We start from the raw sequence: 17,406 nt of genomic DNA on the forward strand, positions 1-17,406 counted from the left end.
TCATGAATAAATAAACAACATCTTTTAGAAAAAGTTGTTTTGACACTAATTGGCAGCTCAAAATCTTAGTTTCTTGGCAACCAAAGCCCCCAACGATGAACCCGACCATGTATTTTGTGTGGCTCCAGCCGTCTCAGAACTAATTCATACGATGTGGCTAAATATGAAACCTTTTCTTCTTTCCTGCCCAATCACAATGGGGTTCTTTTCGTTTTCTCTATTTAAATTATTTAACTGCACTAATGACACCAAGTCAGGTTGTTTTCTATCACCGACACCTACCAGGCCCTGGGTAGACGTTTATCACAAAAAGCATCGTGGCTCATTGATTTGACATTTTTATCCACCAGCTCTGACCGTGGCTTGAACGTTCAGGGACTCCTTGCATCACTGAGCCTTTCTTTATCTGCAGGGAGAAATAATTCTTCCCCAGAAATACTTTAATTCCCAGGGTCCTCATTACTACCCTAATGCCAAATTTAGTGAGAATTTAGTCGTTTTTCTTTTGCAGGTGCTGAGGATACTTGGAACCGCTTATCTGTACTATCTTGGTATCCTCGTGACAACCTATCAGAAACGTGCATGAACTTTTTTTAAGTTCTAGAGTCATTTTTAATTATCATTAGTGCTCCTGCGAGTTAAGATTAAATCACAAAATAAGCTTCTTTCCATAATTCCCTGAGTAAAAAAGAAATCGACTTTCACACATGCTGGTTGGAGGAGATGCAGCTCCTGGCAGGGGGAGCTGGGCCCCGTGAACCCCATCAGGAATCTCCGATCCCTGCAAGGAGAAGATGTGTTTGCTCACAACACAGCACGGTTTGTGTTTCTGGAAAGGCAGCAGCTACAGCGGGGCGGCCTGTGAGCCCCGGGCCACTGGTGTGGAGCTTGCACTGGTTTGCAACCCCTCTTGGTGCCAAACCTCACTCTCCCCTGCAAAAGGACACTATCTTGCAGACCCGGCCAACTCCACAAAGAGAATATTCTGGGCACTTTCTAATACAGGTTCCCCCCACTCTCTAAAAGCTGAACATTCCTACAAAACTTCCCTAAGTCAAAACGGGGTAAAGTGAAGAAGCAATCCCCATTAACTCGGATGAAAAAAAAAGTTCTTTTTTCTAGTGTCCCCAAACTCAAAAAATCAAATAAAATAAAATAACCTCTGAGGCATTTCTGATACCTTAGGACACATGGTGCCAACGGAGGCACAAAACAAATCAAGATAAAGCCGAGAGGCTAACAGACACCTGTCAAAGCTCTGGTGGCTGGACACGGAGTGTGGGTCCCAGGAAAGGAGCTTGGGGTGCGGGCGGCCTCAAAGCAAATGCTGAATGCTAGTTTCACTTCTCACCCTTTTTTTTTTTCTTAATAAAAGTGAAAATCCTCTTCACAGGTCTTTCCATTGGTGAAGACAGGTACTCATGTAGGTCTTCTTAAAGGGTCGTAACTCGAACCTTCACAAAGCAGGGGAATGCCTGGATGTGGCATGTTCTGCTTCTGCACTGATTTTAAAGAACAGACTCCAAAAAAATAAATTAAAAAAAACAACCCAAGAACAGTTAGACTCCCCAGTCACATATTTGATGTGTAATCCCTACTCTAATCCTATTGATGGACCTCTTACTTTTTGTTCCTTCGAATTGTTTTTATTTTTCTGTGAAAGACAGTACGAGAAAAGGAAATATTTATGTGTGTTATTCACGAGGTGGGCTCCTATCTGTGTAAGAACCGGCAACGGAGGCCTTTATCTACAGCAAATTGTCTGTAAAAATAACAAGCGCTACCCTGAGTCTCTGTGTGTCCGTGGCCTTGGGCCACCCACCCTCAAATAAAGCAGTCATGCTTAGTCACCCTCCAGGGGCCCACCCTTCGTTCAGCTTTTGGTCCCAGATGTGGAGCAAAGGCTAGAGGGAGACGATCTGAGCTTGAGCGAGTGGTGAGGGTGCAGGGGCAGGGACGCACGTGTGACCCGGCCCCTCGAGCTGTTTATCTGTTGTGGTTGCCAGAGCCAAACATAAGTGTTTTCGGATTATCCATATATTTTCTCCTCCAGATTCGGACTGTCAAAATATTTTTGTGTAGGTGAAGAAGTCTGAGTCAAAATAAATTCCTTTTCCACCTAATTAGCTGACATTCAATGTATTAATCAAATGCAGCCTGCAAGTCTCTCAAAACGAGTAGTGCTCCCCGCCCCGCCCCAACTTTGGGAATGGAGGCAGATGAAGGCGAGAGTCCTGCTTGAGGCTCGTCAGCCTCAGAGGTCAGAGACTCCCAGGCGGGCTCAGACCAAGCAGATACCCAAGCGTGGTCACCGCCCCCTCCACCAATTCCTTCCCCTTGGTGGCTGCCCATCACTCTTCAGATGCACAGCCACGTCCCTATCCTGTCCTCTGCCCCCCTCTCCAGCCTCACCCTGTAAAATCTAGACATAAAATCTTCTTTTTCTTTCTTTTTAGATTGAGAGAGAATACACACACACACGCACCCAGACACACACGAGCTGGCAGGGGAGGGGCACAGGAAGAGAGAATCTTCAGCAAGCTGCAGGCCCAGTGCAGAGCCCAACGTGAGGCTTGATCTCAGGACCCCAAGATCATGGCCGGAGTTGATACCAAGCGTTGGATGCTTAACCAACTGAGCCCCTCAAGCACCTCAAATCTCCTTTCATTCCTTCCCTGTGCTCCATCACTATTTGGTTCTCTCTGAGTAGAACCAGCCCCCAGTAGCCACCCCGCCAATACCTACTCACCCACCATTCAGACACACCCGGGATGCTGGTTTTTGGGTCTTCTAGAACTTGAGTCTAGACTGTTCTCTAGACTAGGTCAGAAATCCCTATTATACCCTCTCATCGTGCCCCGCACCCTGCCTTCACATGTCGGCAAAGCTAGTTACACATTTATCAATGGGGTCGCTTGACTCATTTGTGGTTCCCTCACATTTAATAAATCACACCTACCAAGCCCTTACTATCTGCCAGGCATTTTCCCAAGTAGTTCACCTATTTTCTAGCATTAAATTCTGTGGCTCTATATGAAGTAGGTGCTGCTGTCATCTTGAGCTCTCAGATAATGAGCTGTGTGCCCTCTGGTTGCCTACCTTTAGTCCTCTTTCACATGAGACAGAAATCAACTTCTGCCCTGGTCAAATCAAATGCCCTGGTTTTGTGATTTTTATCTTTTATGCATATAATCCAATACAACTGAAGTCTGATGAAAACCGAAGCTAACTCTGGGGCATCTGAGTGGCTCAGTCGGTTAAGCATCTGCCTTTGGCTCAGGTTGTGATCTCATGATCTGGGTCCTGGGATGGAGAGCCTGCTTCTCCCTCTCCCTCTGCCGCTCCCCCTGCTTGTACTCGCGCTCTCTCTCTTTCTGTCTGATAAATAAATAAATAATCTTAAAAAAAAAAAAAAAAACAGAAGCTAACTTAAGACGTTTAACTTCTGAAACTACGAATCCATGCTATCCTGATAGTCATAGTAACTTCGTCTTGGATTGAAAGCCTTCGTTCCCATCTATATTTTCTTTTTTTTTTTTTCATCTATATTTTCTGCCATATTTTGCATTGTATTGCTAGTTTATGACCCAACTGAAGAGAAGGATGTGACTCATTGTCTTTCTATATTTCCAAATGTCCTTGTTAGTACTTTAGTGCCTGGTCATTAGCTTTGTAGTTAGTGAGTGTGTTTCTGAGTCAGCATAGCATCATTGCGAAACAGGAAATGGTAGTGACTGGTTAGCAAAATCGGCGCAGGCCTGTGAACGAAGCATAGGGTCCATCCATCATGCAGTCAAATCTTCCATTGAGCTACCATCTGACCACAGCACAGCGTCTTAGCAGCATGCTGCCCAGTGTCATGAGGTAAATCCAAATAAACTAAGCAAGATAAGTGTCCTGCTCCAGAAGAGCTGACGATACCTCAAGCCTTGCACACAGATATTGATTGAGCATCTACTATTTGAGATACTCTGCTAAATACTAAGGGGATCCAAAAAACAGGACTGACACAGCTGACAATCCACATGTTACAGCATAATCGAGGGGAGGGAAGACAAATATATGACAAAGTACATGATGCTGAGAAGTAGACAAGGCCCTGTGTGATGCAGAACGGACTGCTGGCCGTGCATAGATCTTTTTAACCACGTCTACATGTAGATAGCAAAGGACAACATATCTTGGTATATTTCTGAACATCCTCTTTTCCAAACCCTCATACCATTTAATGCTCATTTCTTAAAATAGCGTCAAAGACCTTTGAAAGCAATGTCAGCTCATCTATCCTCTGTGGATGAAATGGAGGTAATTCCTATAGCTTTATTCTCCTAACCAAGCCTTCCGCCCACCCTAAAATAACTCCAATTATTGATGACTATCCACAGAAAGTGACTAGCATGTATTGTGGATTGATAGTTTGCAGTGGATTTATTAATTAATGCACATATTCCTACCACAGAGAAAACGTACTAACTACTATACCCGTGCCGCCCACTATAGGTGCCAGCAAGACATCTAAGTGTCTCTATTAGACGTGAGCTCTTGAGAGTTCCCGAGCCCTAGGCTCCAGACACAGGAGCAGAAGGGGTTGGTACGTACGTGTAAATGCCAACTGGGGGGCAGCGACATGGCTGGGATTGCCCAGGAAGGAGGGCCTGGGACAGAACTCTGGGAAACACCAGCATTCAGAGGAAGGGGATAAGGAATCGCCAAAAGAAGTTGTGTTGAAGCCACTGAGGAAAGAGACCCTTGCAATTAACCTGATTCTGGAATCCGAAGGCCTCCAGAGCACTGGAGGCAACGCTGAGAAGTCCTAGCAGTGCGGCCTGCCTGGGCCCTGTGTGCCGGCAGCGAGTCGAGCCAAAGAAAGCCGAAGCTGGGAGTTCCAGGAGACTGTGGAGGTCTGACATCTAAATGGACAAAGAAATCTGGAAAAATAAATATGATGTAGCATATTTGTCCAGGTGGGAAAGGCCAGGCAGGCCACACACACTGCAAGACAGAGGTCGGAGCAAAGCCAGACAGAAGGGAAGGTTGGGAAGGTACAGGCATGGGTGTGTGTCTACTCAAATTAGGAAATCCCAGTGTCTTTAAGTGCTGCACAGGATTTACATATAACTTTTCTCTTTTGTTCTATGAGCTTCTATTCTAGGGAGATGCTCTTTTGAAAAATATCTGTTACTGGTGTCAACTAAGGTCTCCTTTGTTTGCTAATGTTGAATAACGAGCAGCATATTAAAAATGATTTTTTTTTTGCTTATTAATGAAGTAATCACAGTTTTTAAATCTTCAACCAAACTAAATGTCTATCTCTTCTATAATAATAATAAAAAATCACCTTGCCTTCAGTACCTTTTAGGACGATTGAAAAATGAGCATCAAATTGTGTAGGGGGTGGGGGGATATGCAAATATATATAAATGCTTTAAAATAACCAAAGAAAACACAGTCACCTAATTAAATGTGACCTTTGAGAGTAGACACTGACTGCCCAAATGAGTCTACTCAGGAGGCTGAAAAGTGAAACCACAAAGTTCTGGCGTCCTCAGCACGGACTTACAAAATGTCCAGAGGGCTTATCTGTAGTTTGCCCAGAGTGATCTTGTTTTCAGGATTAATGAAATATGAAGCATGGGAAGGTCAGCACATCATATAACTGAAAGATTACGCCACGCATTGAAGAAGAGTTTTGAAGTGCAGACTTTTTTGCAGACTTAAATTAAAGAAGCTTAACATTCTTGAGGGTCAAAGTCGTTCACACAACTGCAGTTTCCTGATTCAGCAAAACCAAGTGTATGCAGAGAAATCCTCTCCTAGGAGGACAAGCTCTTCCTCTTACTGGGCTGGAAAAAAAACAACATTCATGTCCAGAGACTCAACCTCTTCCCCGTCCGTCCGTCATCGCCCCCGTGACGGGTGGTGGACGCTCAGGAATCGGTGTCACACACTGCCATCTACTGTGTCGCCGCGGGAACTGGAGGCCCGGCCCTCCCCGGGCCTCATCCTGACCTCCTCGATGGCCAGCAAGAAACCTGCCACCGAGCATCACTTTCCTTTCGCTTGTGGGAAGCCTTGTGAATATTGGAAACATGTGCAAGTGAGCTACCCCCGCCTTGGGCAGCTAGATTCGTTGGGATTTGTAGGATGATGATGTTAGGAACAGCGGGGTGAAAATAGCTAAGGCCCATCGTCTCACGGAGGGGAAGCAGTTTATAAAGTTGGTGATCACTTTTGTTGGCATCACAGAGCACATACCTGCAGGCCTTCTGGTGTGTGCGTTGTTTTTGTTTTTGTTTTTGTTTTTTGTTTTTTCCATAAATCCCAAAGCATCAACTCTGGTTAAAGTAACCAAATGATGCACACATGGAAGAAAAGAAAATATTCACGCTGGTCTGTGTCACTTGCTCTTCAAGTATTACCAGGCGTCAATTGCTTGAAGATCAAAAAGCCTCACCTTGGTCCATCCTCTCCTATTTTTCATCTTGGTTTCTAATTTCTGGTCATTTCTCTGCAAGAGCGAGGCCAAAGAAAAGGGAATAATGCATCCCACTGAGCTGTCACACGGGGGCTCATGAGCGGGGCTCGTTAGCCATTCTGATAGGCCCGTGGGGGGAGAGATGGTGAATCAGAGAGGACTTCGTTATGGGCCTAGTTAGCCCAATCACCAGTACCACTAACTAGTGAATAAGGGTGGCCTTCAATTTACTAGGATTCACCGAGGAACTATACTCTGTACCCAGTACGTGACAGGCCCCCAACTAGCCTGATCCCGTGACCCCTGGGAGGCCCACTTTGCAAGGATGTGGTGACCTGCTGAGAGCACCGTGCGTGGGCAGGGGGCTTGAAATGCCCCAGTGGCTGGGCACTTTCCCCTAATGTAACAGACGTGGGCCTGCCACAGTCACTCTGGGGAGAACTTCGGCCTAGGATGAGTCCGTGAGGAGGTGAGAATTCGGCCCCTGGGAAAGGAGCACTTGCAAAGAAACGGGGAGTCAGAGCAGCAGAAGGGAGAGCGGACTCCTGCTGTGATGTTGCTCAGAGTTGGTTCTTAACCTCTTCTTCCTCAGCCCAAAGGACTCAGAGGGTTCCATTATGATTTTTTTTTTAAAAACTAATTATATCAAAGAAACCAGTTGCTGTGCTCTGTTTGGGTTTTTGGCAGCCAGTTTTCCTTAAAGAACCTTTGCAAGGAAGACCTGCTTTCGAGCCTTCACATCTCTACACACCTTCCAGAAATAGTCAGACCCCCCTCTTCAAGGAGAGCCAACGGCGGCAAAGGCGCGTGCTGTCCCTCTGCGCATCCACTGCTCCAGCCTTCGCTTCCCCTCTGGACTCCTCCAACACCTCAGAGCAAACCCGCTTCTGGATGCTTAGCGGAGGCTTCAGACCTCTAACCTGGACCACCCACTGCGCTCTCTCCTCGAGGGACTAACCAAGATCACTGATTTTTCTCTCCCCCAAAGAGAGATGGATTCGTAAAAAAGGGAAGGCTTTTCATCCTTTCTCATGCTCCAAATATTTATTTATCCTATTTTTCTGGACAGTTTCCAGCAAGGACAAGGCCAAGCAAAATGTCATGTGGGCCTTGGGTTCTAAACATCTGCCAGGACCAAGCTCATGCAAGTTTAGCCAGAAACCCTCCAACCCTCTGCTCTTGCCTCCGCTCTACAGATGCTCGCCCACCCTGCTCACCTATCAAAGACGCCCACCGCGTCTCCCCATCCCCTCAGCCACTATCCCAGGCTCAGCCACCACTTGCTCTGGCCTTAGTTGCCACAACAGCCTCCTAAATGGTTGCACTCCATCGACTCTGTCCCCCTGCTAGACTTTCTGTTGCTCAGACCCCCCATGACCTGCCCTTGCTTACAACCCTTCAGTGGATCCCCATTGTTCCTAAGCCCCAGCCCAAAATTCTGACCCAGGCCTACAAGGCTACGTACTGCCCAGTGTCTGGGCGCTTACCTGCCTCTGTGGTCTTAACTCCTACCACCCTTCCCTTTGTCCTCCATATGCAGGCTCCTTCATCCGGTTCTAGGATGGGCTAAGCACCTCGCCCTAGTGCCTGAGCCTGTACTGATGAAATATTCCACCTGAGGGACTCTTCCTTCCCTTCATCCCTAGTTTATTTCTCCCCACCTTTTTTATTAAAGATTTTATTTATGTATTCATGGAGACGCACAGAGAGAGACAGGGACACAGGCAGAGGGAGAAGTAGGCTCCATGCAGGGAGCCCGATGCGGGACTCAATCCCGGGACCCCAGGATCACTCCCTGAGCCAAAGGCAGGCCCTTAATCACTGAACCACTCAGGCATCCATTCTCATCTTTCAAACATTCCTTCTGTAAATCTTCCCCAGAGCCTAGGCCTAAGTCCCATTGCTTTAGTAAAACATCTCAGAAAATCTTTTTTTTTTCCTTTGGAGTACTTGGTATATAATTTTTATTACTATTGTGTTTCTATTATTACCAAATAATCAAAGTATTTGTTGTAATTATGTTTCTAATCTGTCTCTCTTAGCAGACCGTGAGTTCCATGAGGTAAGAGCAATTTCCACTCACCTCTCTGTCTTGAGCACCTAGCCAGGGTCAGCTTTAGAGATGCCTAATCTATGCAGTTGCACGGAAGGTGTAGAAGAGCTTTGCACCTGACTTAATGCTCTGCTGTTGCATCTTACAATTCTCAATTTTTGAACAAAGGACTCTGCTTTTTTATTTTGAACTGGAACCTGCAAATTATGTCGCCTATCCTGCAGCGCCCATTGACGAATGGAAGGTACTCAGGAGATAGCTCTTCAGTGAATAATTATACTACGCAGAATAATTAATACACAGGTCACTCTGTAGCCAATCTTACAGAAGAGTCGGACTCTGGAATTTCGTGTGCCATCAGAAGAACCCCCAAAATCATCTATGTCCCTTACATCCTAGATTCTTGTCACATGGTTAAAACATTTTATTAACAGAGGAAAGCTAAAATGTACAGTGTCACTGAGAGTGGAGAAATAAAGAGAAAGAAAGAAGAGAGAAAGAAAGAAAGAAAGAAAGAAAGAAAGAAAGAAAGAAAGAAAGAAAGAAAGAAAGAAAGAAAGAAAGAAAGAAAGAAAGAAAGAAAGAAAGAAAGAAAGAAAGAAAGAAAGAAAGAAAGAAAGAAAGAAAGAAAGAAAGAAAGAAAGAAAGAAAGAAAGAGAGAAAGAAAGAGAAAGAAAGAAAACAAGCAAACAAAACTTAAGTTCATTCAGGGACATAGATCTGATCTTGTGATTTTCATTAAGACAAGACTTCGTTGAGCAAAGATAGAGAGAATGCTGACCTAATCTTGTGCTGAAGACCATCCAGAGGCTGGAAATGCTGAGGTCAGACCTGGCTTACTGTGGAAGCTACACCACCATCTGTCAAGCTTGTTGTATCACTAAATGCCTTAATTAGGTCACTGTCAGAGATTCGTTTTATTAATTTCATAAATTCACATAGAGATTTTACTCATGGGGTGAGATAGATCTGGGTTTGGTTTCCACATGTGTCTCCTTAGGGTAGGTATTGTCCCTCTCTGAGACTCAGCCCATCTCTAACGTGGGAAAATAGAGCCTAATGCATAGTTGAGTGAGGGTTATAGACAACGTACTGTAAAGGACTACCCTTTAGTTGCCACTCAAACCATCTAAATGTTTCCATCACAAAGGAGGAGAAGTAGCCAGTGGCATTTGTGTACTTACTGCCATTTTCTTAACATCTTTTCAAATAAGAAAAAATGTATTTTTCTTATTTTCTTTGCCATCCACTCATTGTTCGGAGTACCAGGGTTTAAAAGCCATTTAATAGCTCTGCCCTCTTGATACTTAATTAAAGCCGCCCCCGTACTGCACATTACTCTCTATAACAACATTACTTTTAACCCAAGTAATTTGAAAGTAAGTTAATCCTTCTCTCCTCTATCCAAGTAATCAGATGGACCTACAGCTCTTTATACTTGAAAAACATTTCAAGGTTTCCTTTATAGCACTGGATACAGTGTGTGCATTGAATGTAGACTTTATTTCTACTCCCTAACGGAAGCTCCAATCTCCTTAGAAACCCATAGAGATTGGTGAGAACTCTAAAGTCCCAGAATTGAATTGTTGACCTAGGATAGGGTTTATCCTATGGGAATTGATAAGGAAACTATCAAACTGGGCCAGAAATTGAGCAGGAACAGAGGGGAGGTATAGAAGTTAATTTCTAAAATCCTGGTGGTAGAGAGGCACCTGGGTGGCTCAGCCGTAGAGTGTCTGCCTTCGGCTCAGGTCATGACCCCGGGGTCCTTGGATGGAGTCCTGCGTCAGGCTCCCTGCGGGATGCCTGCTTCTCCCCCTGCCTGTGTCTCTGCCTCTGTGTATGTGTGTGGGTGTGTGTCTTATGAATAAATAAATAAAATCTTTAAAAATAAATACTATCATGGTAGTAGAGCTGAAGACTTGTTCTAATATTCAGTTCGTTGCAAATAAAGAAAAGCAGTAATAAAAAAACATAGGTGAGACCATTGAATTCCTTTTCCATTGTCCTTACCCCAGTGATTTTATTTGCAAAGCAGTATCAGTAACATATTGAAACCAAAACCCTCCAAAACCTGAAGCTGGTTATCAATCTGGTCATGGGAGAATTTATAGACATCCAGGCTTTCTCAATGATCATCATTTATCCATCCATCCTTTTCATTTTAGGCAACAATAATTTTCAAGGCTCTACCCTATACCACAAAGTTTGACAGGTGCTAGAGTATTCAATGAAATGTCATGGAATTAGCTCAAGAAAGTCACATTCTAGGCTGGCAACCCAACTAACCACAGTATAACATGCAGTGTGCTACTCTCGGTGAAGAGTGGAAAGCATTTGAGTCATGAGGAAGGAGCCTGTGATTATGCCAGAACAATGCGAGAGGAAGCCAAGGAGCCAAGGACAACTCTTTGTTTATAATTCCCACAGGCAACGCATCACACTACAGCTACGGTAGGGGTACCGTGTACATGTGTCCCCAATTCCGGGGGCGGGGGGTGCGGATTTGCATCTCTCCCTTACACTGCACAGCATTGGGCCCAGCACAGCAAGACTAATTCCACTTGAAATGAACTGAATCACAGAATGGTTTTTGAGCCAAGACTATTGGTCCCCCAAGTGCACATGACAAAAGACTGAGGAATAAGGAGGGGAGTCTTTCCAAAGTATCAATGAATTGGGGCAGAACGTTGAAGTTATCCGTCTTGCCAAGCAGTTGCTGAAAATCGATCTTCACAGACCCGTGGGCTGGCAGGTGCTCAAAAACAATGACCTCCCCCCCCCCCACCCCCGCCTCCGGCAAAAGAACAGAATGGTCAAATTTGTGACTGAGGATCCTTTATTTAAACAAAGGTGAATTTATATCAAACTACTTTTGATATTTTTTAAATAAGAAGCCCCAAAGGCTTGCTTTAAAAACCGTGTTCAAAAACTCCCATATGCGAACATGCCCAGTACCCTGAGTTATTTGACCTATTAAAACAAAGATTCTCCACTAGCTCACATAATCATGGAATTTTTCTTTCAAATTCATGAATCAGGCCCTTAGTGTGAATAGACAGCGAGACAGCGAGGGAATATCTTTATGAATAGCCTCCCTATTATCATGGTTCATGACTTTTTACAATGCAATTATTGTGGCATGTCATATCATAACATAATTGAGATTCTAGAAATGGAAAGGAGAGGTAATTGAAGGGACAAAGTTACTCCAGAAAATGCAAATGCCATTTTATTTGCAAATTAAATTAAAAATATAATGAGATGGGTGTAGAAACTGATTGGAAAATTAATTGAGAGAAACGAATTTGGAAAATTTCTATAAGGAACATCTGTAAGAAATTCTTCTGCTCTGACACACCTTTTCAGAGAGTAAAGCTCTTCCTGCTAGCGCCAATGGAACTTGAACGGAAGCTGGACCAAATGCAGATCTTTGGAACATGTGGGAAGAGCTGGGGGCTCAACAGCCAAATGGTGAACTGGCCTGGCCTTGGACAACATGCAATAGGGCATTTTTCCAGCGTGAGCTCCAAATCAGTATTTCAACGAGAGTTTGCTTCTTTAGCATTTGCCTTCTTTCTCTCACTGTCTCTGTCTCTCTCTCTCCTTCTCTCTTTACTAATTAAATAATAATAAGTGGGAGACATCAAGACATTCTGCCTCTAAATACTTTAGCATGTGATTCATAAAGAGTGAAAGAATCCTTCATAACTACAATATCATTGTCACAATAAAAAATCGAGGTGCAAGGGCTCTAAAGCTCTTTATATTTGAAAGATGCCTTTATAGCACTGGAAACGGTGTGCCCGTTGAACCTAGACTTTATTTCTACTTCCTAATGAGTACTGAGCTACTATCTCCTTACGAACCAGTAGAGATGAGTGAGGAAGGAATTCTGTGGTCCGAGAATTGAATTGTTCTGCTTGTCGTATCTCTTAAATCTCCTTTTTTGTTGTTGTTGTCTTTGGTTGTTTTATTTTGCTTGTCATGTCTCTTAAATCTCTTTTATTCCAGAACAGCCCACCACCACTTTTTTTTTTTTTTTAAGTTTTTCAGGACATTGACATTTCGTTAAGTCCACGCCAGTGGAGTCAGACGATGACCCCCATCTGGATTTGTCCAGTTGTGTCCTCACGATTGGGTTCAGGTCACATGGGGCGGCCGTTTTTACCAGTGGACCACCATAGCGCTTACTGCTCACTCTATCTTAGAACGATAGATACTTCTTAGAAAGAAATAAAGACTATGAGTTGACCTTTTAAAATACTTAAAGTACCAAAGGGAAGAAGTAAAGAATGGTTTGCTTGTTTTTCAGCCGGATTCTTTAGCTTAGGTTGGGGCCGGGTATCCATGAGGTGTGTGTGAATCTTGAAATTTCTGAGCGTGTTTATAAAAGATTCCTCCAGCCTCTGGAGATTTACTCAAAACCTCCCTGTTTTCCTCCACTGGGAGATTTTTGAACTTGAGAATTTCGAAAGGGATTGTTCATTATCCAAACTCTTTGAAAAAAGAAAAAGGGGTGGGCGGTGCTCTAAAGGAAGGATCTCAGTTGCTGGGATAAGGGACAAAATTGATGACTTTCCCACTGATTCCTCGGCCAGTTCTGCTCCTCCCCAATCCCCACTTCTCCAGAGATTAAAACATACTTGAATTGGAGAAGTCGTTTCCTTCCTTCTGTTTGGTGCCAGTTCTCAGAGGAAAACAGCCATTTTGCTCTTTGATTCCTGTAGCTCAGAGACGGCAATGAAAGAACCTGCTGCTTCCTTGGGTATAAGGCTCTCATCTGGGGGGCTGCGAGGCAGGAAAGAGAGTTGTGGGGTGGGTGGGTGGGTGTGTGTGTGCATCAAGCGTGGGTGTGAGAATGATTTTCCCCAGCGCTGGTTAGTTGGCCTGGAGCCCAGAGTGAACCATTCATCTACCTTAAATTGCACCACGAAGCAGAGATGGCTGGGGGAAGTCACTGAATGGCCCTGCCACTTGCTGCCAGCTTCCACTGTGTCTCCTGGATGTGGGACGTCCCAGAAACCGATGCAGTTTTTGGTCTCCTCCTGGGGGGGAGTAAAAGATGCCCCTCTCAGTGGGTCAGGAAGCTGGAAATGAATCCAACTAAAATGTGGGTGATCTTCCCACAAAAAGTCAAGAGCTGGACCTACTCTCCTGTTCCTGTGGTCTCATATCACCAGATGCGAGGACGCCTGCAGTGTTTAATCATAAGTCCGGTTTCTAAGTGCTGAGTGGAGGGTACAGATCAAAGTGCTCTTGATACAGACATGGAATCTGTGCAGACCTATCTGATGCTCAAAAAGGTAGACCCAACTGGAACCACTTTGATCTGAGATTGTTTACCTTTAACATTCAGCTTCAGGTTGTAAGAACACGAAACATGAAGTGGGCACGTCAATAAACCTGGCTGCAATATGCAATCGATATCTTCAGTTTCTGGTTACGGACGCACGAGTTGAAAGAACAGGGTTTTTTGTTTGTTTTGGTTGGGCTTGGTTTAGTTTGGTTTGGTTTGATTGTTGGATTTTTCTGAAACCAGGAGACAATTTTGGTCAGGCCACATGGAGGATTTGGCTGAGCCCAGGGTAGCCCACTCTTCTGGTTTGTCTGGGATTAGAAATTGCTCGGGGGACGAGGGACCTTCAGTGCTGACCCCGGGACTGTCCTGGGTAAATCAAAATACTTGGTCACCCTCGTAAGGCCAAAATGTGCAAAGCACCTAAAACATTGCCTAGTCCAATTGGTCTGATGTTTCAAGATCAAAGAATCTACAGAACCAAAATATTCACTATGTAGTGAATAAAAAAAAAATCACTAAATGATATCTTAACATGCTAAAAGGCTAATGCACCTTCAGGACAGTCTGTAAACGGCTGATCAAAAATAGTTAAGTTGAGATTTAAGGAAAAAAAATGTACATCAGAAATCTGAAATATTATATGGTTTTCAAATTTTCTAAAACAGCCAAATAAGAAATAGAAGAACTGTCAAGTCAAAACTGTAAGATTTTTCCATTATTCATGTATCTCAATTTCTATGAGCATTTTAGGGGTGATTTGTTCTGATTTATGATGGGCTCCACATATAAGTTCGAAATCAATCATATTTGTATTTAAGAGCTGATACATCTCTGTTAACTATATTAACTTATCAGAAAGAAAGGTTGAACTTACCTATTTTTTTAAAAATGTAATTATGGCTTGCTTTAATTATAAACACAAGTTAAAAAAATCATATGAGTGATTCCAAAAATCCAAATGCTTTGGAGATTTTTTGTGGGTTTTTTTTTTCTTAAGATTTTTTTTTTATTTAATCATGAGAGACACAGAGAGAGAGGCAGAGACACAGGCAGAGGGAGAAGCAGCCCCCCCACCCCTCCGGGGAGCCCGATGCGGTACTCGATCCCAGGACCCTGGGGTCACGACTTGAGCTGAAGGCAGATGCTCAACCATTGAGCCACCCAGGCATCCCATATTTTTTTGTGGTTTTGAAACTTCTTTTTAGTTGTGTGTAACAGCTTTATATATATATATAAAAAAAAAAAAAAAAAAAAAAGGCTGTGTGTAGTCACCAAACTAGATATCTAGGTATTTTAAAACAGTCTTAGATGCTCTGAAATCCTGCCAAATGTTCCCCCTATAACTAAAAATCTGAATTGGTTCCATCATGGCAAATTCAGAAAAGCATTGAAAAATATTGAAAAGCATTTTTCAAATAGTACTTAGGACATTTACAGTTAAACCAACCTAAAGCATGATGGAATTTTGATGAGCTGCTATTGCAAATTGGAAAGCTTAATACTTTATTTTGGAATGCTTCTTTATACAGTTAAGTCAGCTCATAACAATTAAATTTTCTCTTTGAAATGATAATTTCACGGTAAATACTTTACATGCATTATCTGATTTAATCCTCATAACAATGTGAAACATTATTAATTTCATTGTAAAAGATGAAGAAACTGGGTCACAGAGGGGTTTAGAATCTATGGAAGCACAAATAGTAAGAGACAATCTGATTCAGAAACTCTCACTCTTAATTACCACCCAATGCTACCTCCAACGAACTTTTAAGTGATGATACTGGGAGGGAAGCCCCTATGGGAGAGAAGCACAGCCAGGTTGGAATGGAGAAGACCAGAAGGACGTAGTGTCGGAGAAACCAAGGAAATACAGAGAGTGTTTCTAAAAAGAGAGAGTGGTCAACTTCGCCAAGTGCAACACCCAGGCCCAGAAGCTAAGGAGCAGAAAAGGATCTTGCATCTTGGCCCCCAGGGGCTTTTGGTGACGATAGTGGAGAAAAGTTAAGGGACGGTGGGGACAAAAGCCAGATATCTGTAGGAGGTAAGGAAGCAAAGTTAGGGGTCGAGTCCACCCCCTCGAACATTTGAAATCTCAAAGAAGAGAGAGCCTTGATGGTGGCTAAAGAGAAACATGGCCAGTTTGCTTCCCTGGGAACCTTGGGGAGGGAAAGGCTGGGGAGGCAGGAGAGTGGGGCCATGACTTAGGAATGAGATGCCACCAAGTTCTGAGTGGCCTGGGGGCAGTGACATGGGTCGGGGACCTACCGGACCTGGACTTGAGAAAGGAGCAAGCCAGTCCTTGAGACCAGAAGACAGATTGTTGGAACCAGCGTGGGTATGAACAGATGGAGGCATGTAGGTACCTGGCTGGTGGCTGATGGAGGGCTTACCTGGGACCTAAACGTCCTCAGTGTAGGGACGGCAAGGTCGCCTGCTGGGGCAGAAGAGGGCACTGAAGGGGGTCAGAAGGACTTTGGTGAGTGTGGGGAATCTTTGAGGGACCTGGCCCACTCTGAGCAGTACAAGCATTGGCAGGAACTTCTAAGGACCCTGCTGGGACGGGAGACCAGTTGTCTGCAGTGTCTCTGATTTGCAAGCGATGCGCCTTTTCATCCAGTGTCTACACTCCTGAGCGTGGGAGCGGAGGAGGCAGAGACACTCCGCATTCAGTTTTGTGCAGAGGCACTGAAAGGATGCAACAAGCAAGAAGTAAGATGACCGGCAGTAAGCCATTAGGGTTCTTCACCATGTTCTTCAGGCCAGATATAGAATGAGCTCCCTGCACCAGTAGCTGGAGGTCCTTTCTCGCTGTTTCCTATTTTCTAACGCCCCCATTCAAGACCTAGGCAGCCAGAAGTTAAATCATATGCCCAGGAAATCTCAGGATATTCCTGAGAGAGTTCAAATATTTCAGAGTGTGGGAGGTTGACCTACAAACACTGCTCCTGGTGTGTAAGGAAATGAACTTTTCAATCAGAACCTTCCAGCAAAACATCAGAAACCAAGAAATGTACACTAACGTCTACACATCCTGCAGAGAAAATGGATGGCTGTGACTCTAAATTCAAAACAATATTTGTAGTGTGGTCTCCAGAAGAATTTCTCTCCCCCTGACAGTCACATTTAAGAATGTGTCCAGGTTTGACAATCACTCTACCATAAAAAGCCCTCCCTTGGTTCACATCAGTGACAGAAATGTCACATTTCCTCACCTGAAAAAAAAAAAAAAAAGGAATCTTAGAGTTAAGAGAGAGGTATAAGATCCTTTCATTCACTGCTTTTCATTTCCAGGGAAAGAAACAGCAGCCCAAGGGGGTATTTTGTAGCAAGAATCAGAATGAGACTCTAACCCCACTCTTAATATCCCGCTATCCCTCGAGTTAGAATTTGACTTATTTGTCTGTTTGCTTGTTTTCTTTAAAATTGTTTGGGGTCTCATTCTTTAAAACTTAAAAAATAAGCATTTTAAAGCATTTCAGAAGACATCTAGAGACATTTTTCGGGCCCTGGTAGGTTAGATGATGATTATACGGTGCAGGCTTAATATAATAAACAGTAGGGCTTTCTAGAGAC

The sequence above is a fragment of the Canis aureus genome, chromosome 7 (genome assembly GCF_053574225.1).
Source record: "Canis aureus isolate CA01 chromosome 7, VMU_Caureus_v.1.0, whole genome shotgun sequence".
Taxonomy (NCBI): domain Eukaryota; kingdom Metazoa; phylum Chordata; class Mammalia; order Carnivora; family Canidae; genus Canis; species Canis aureus.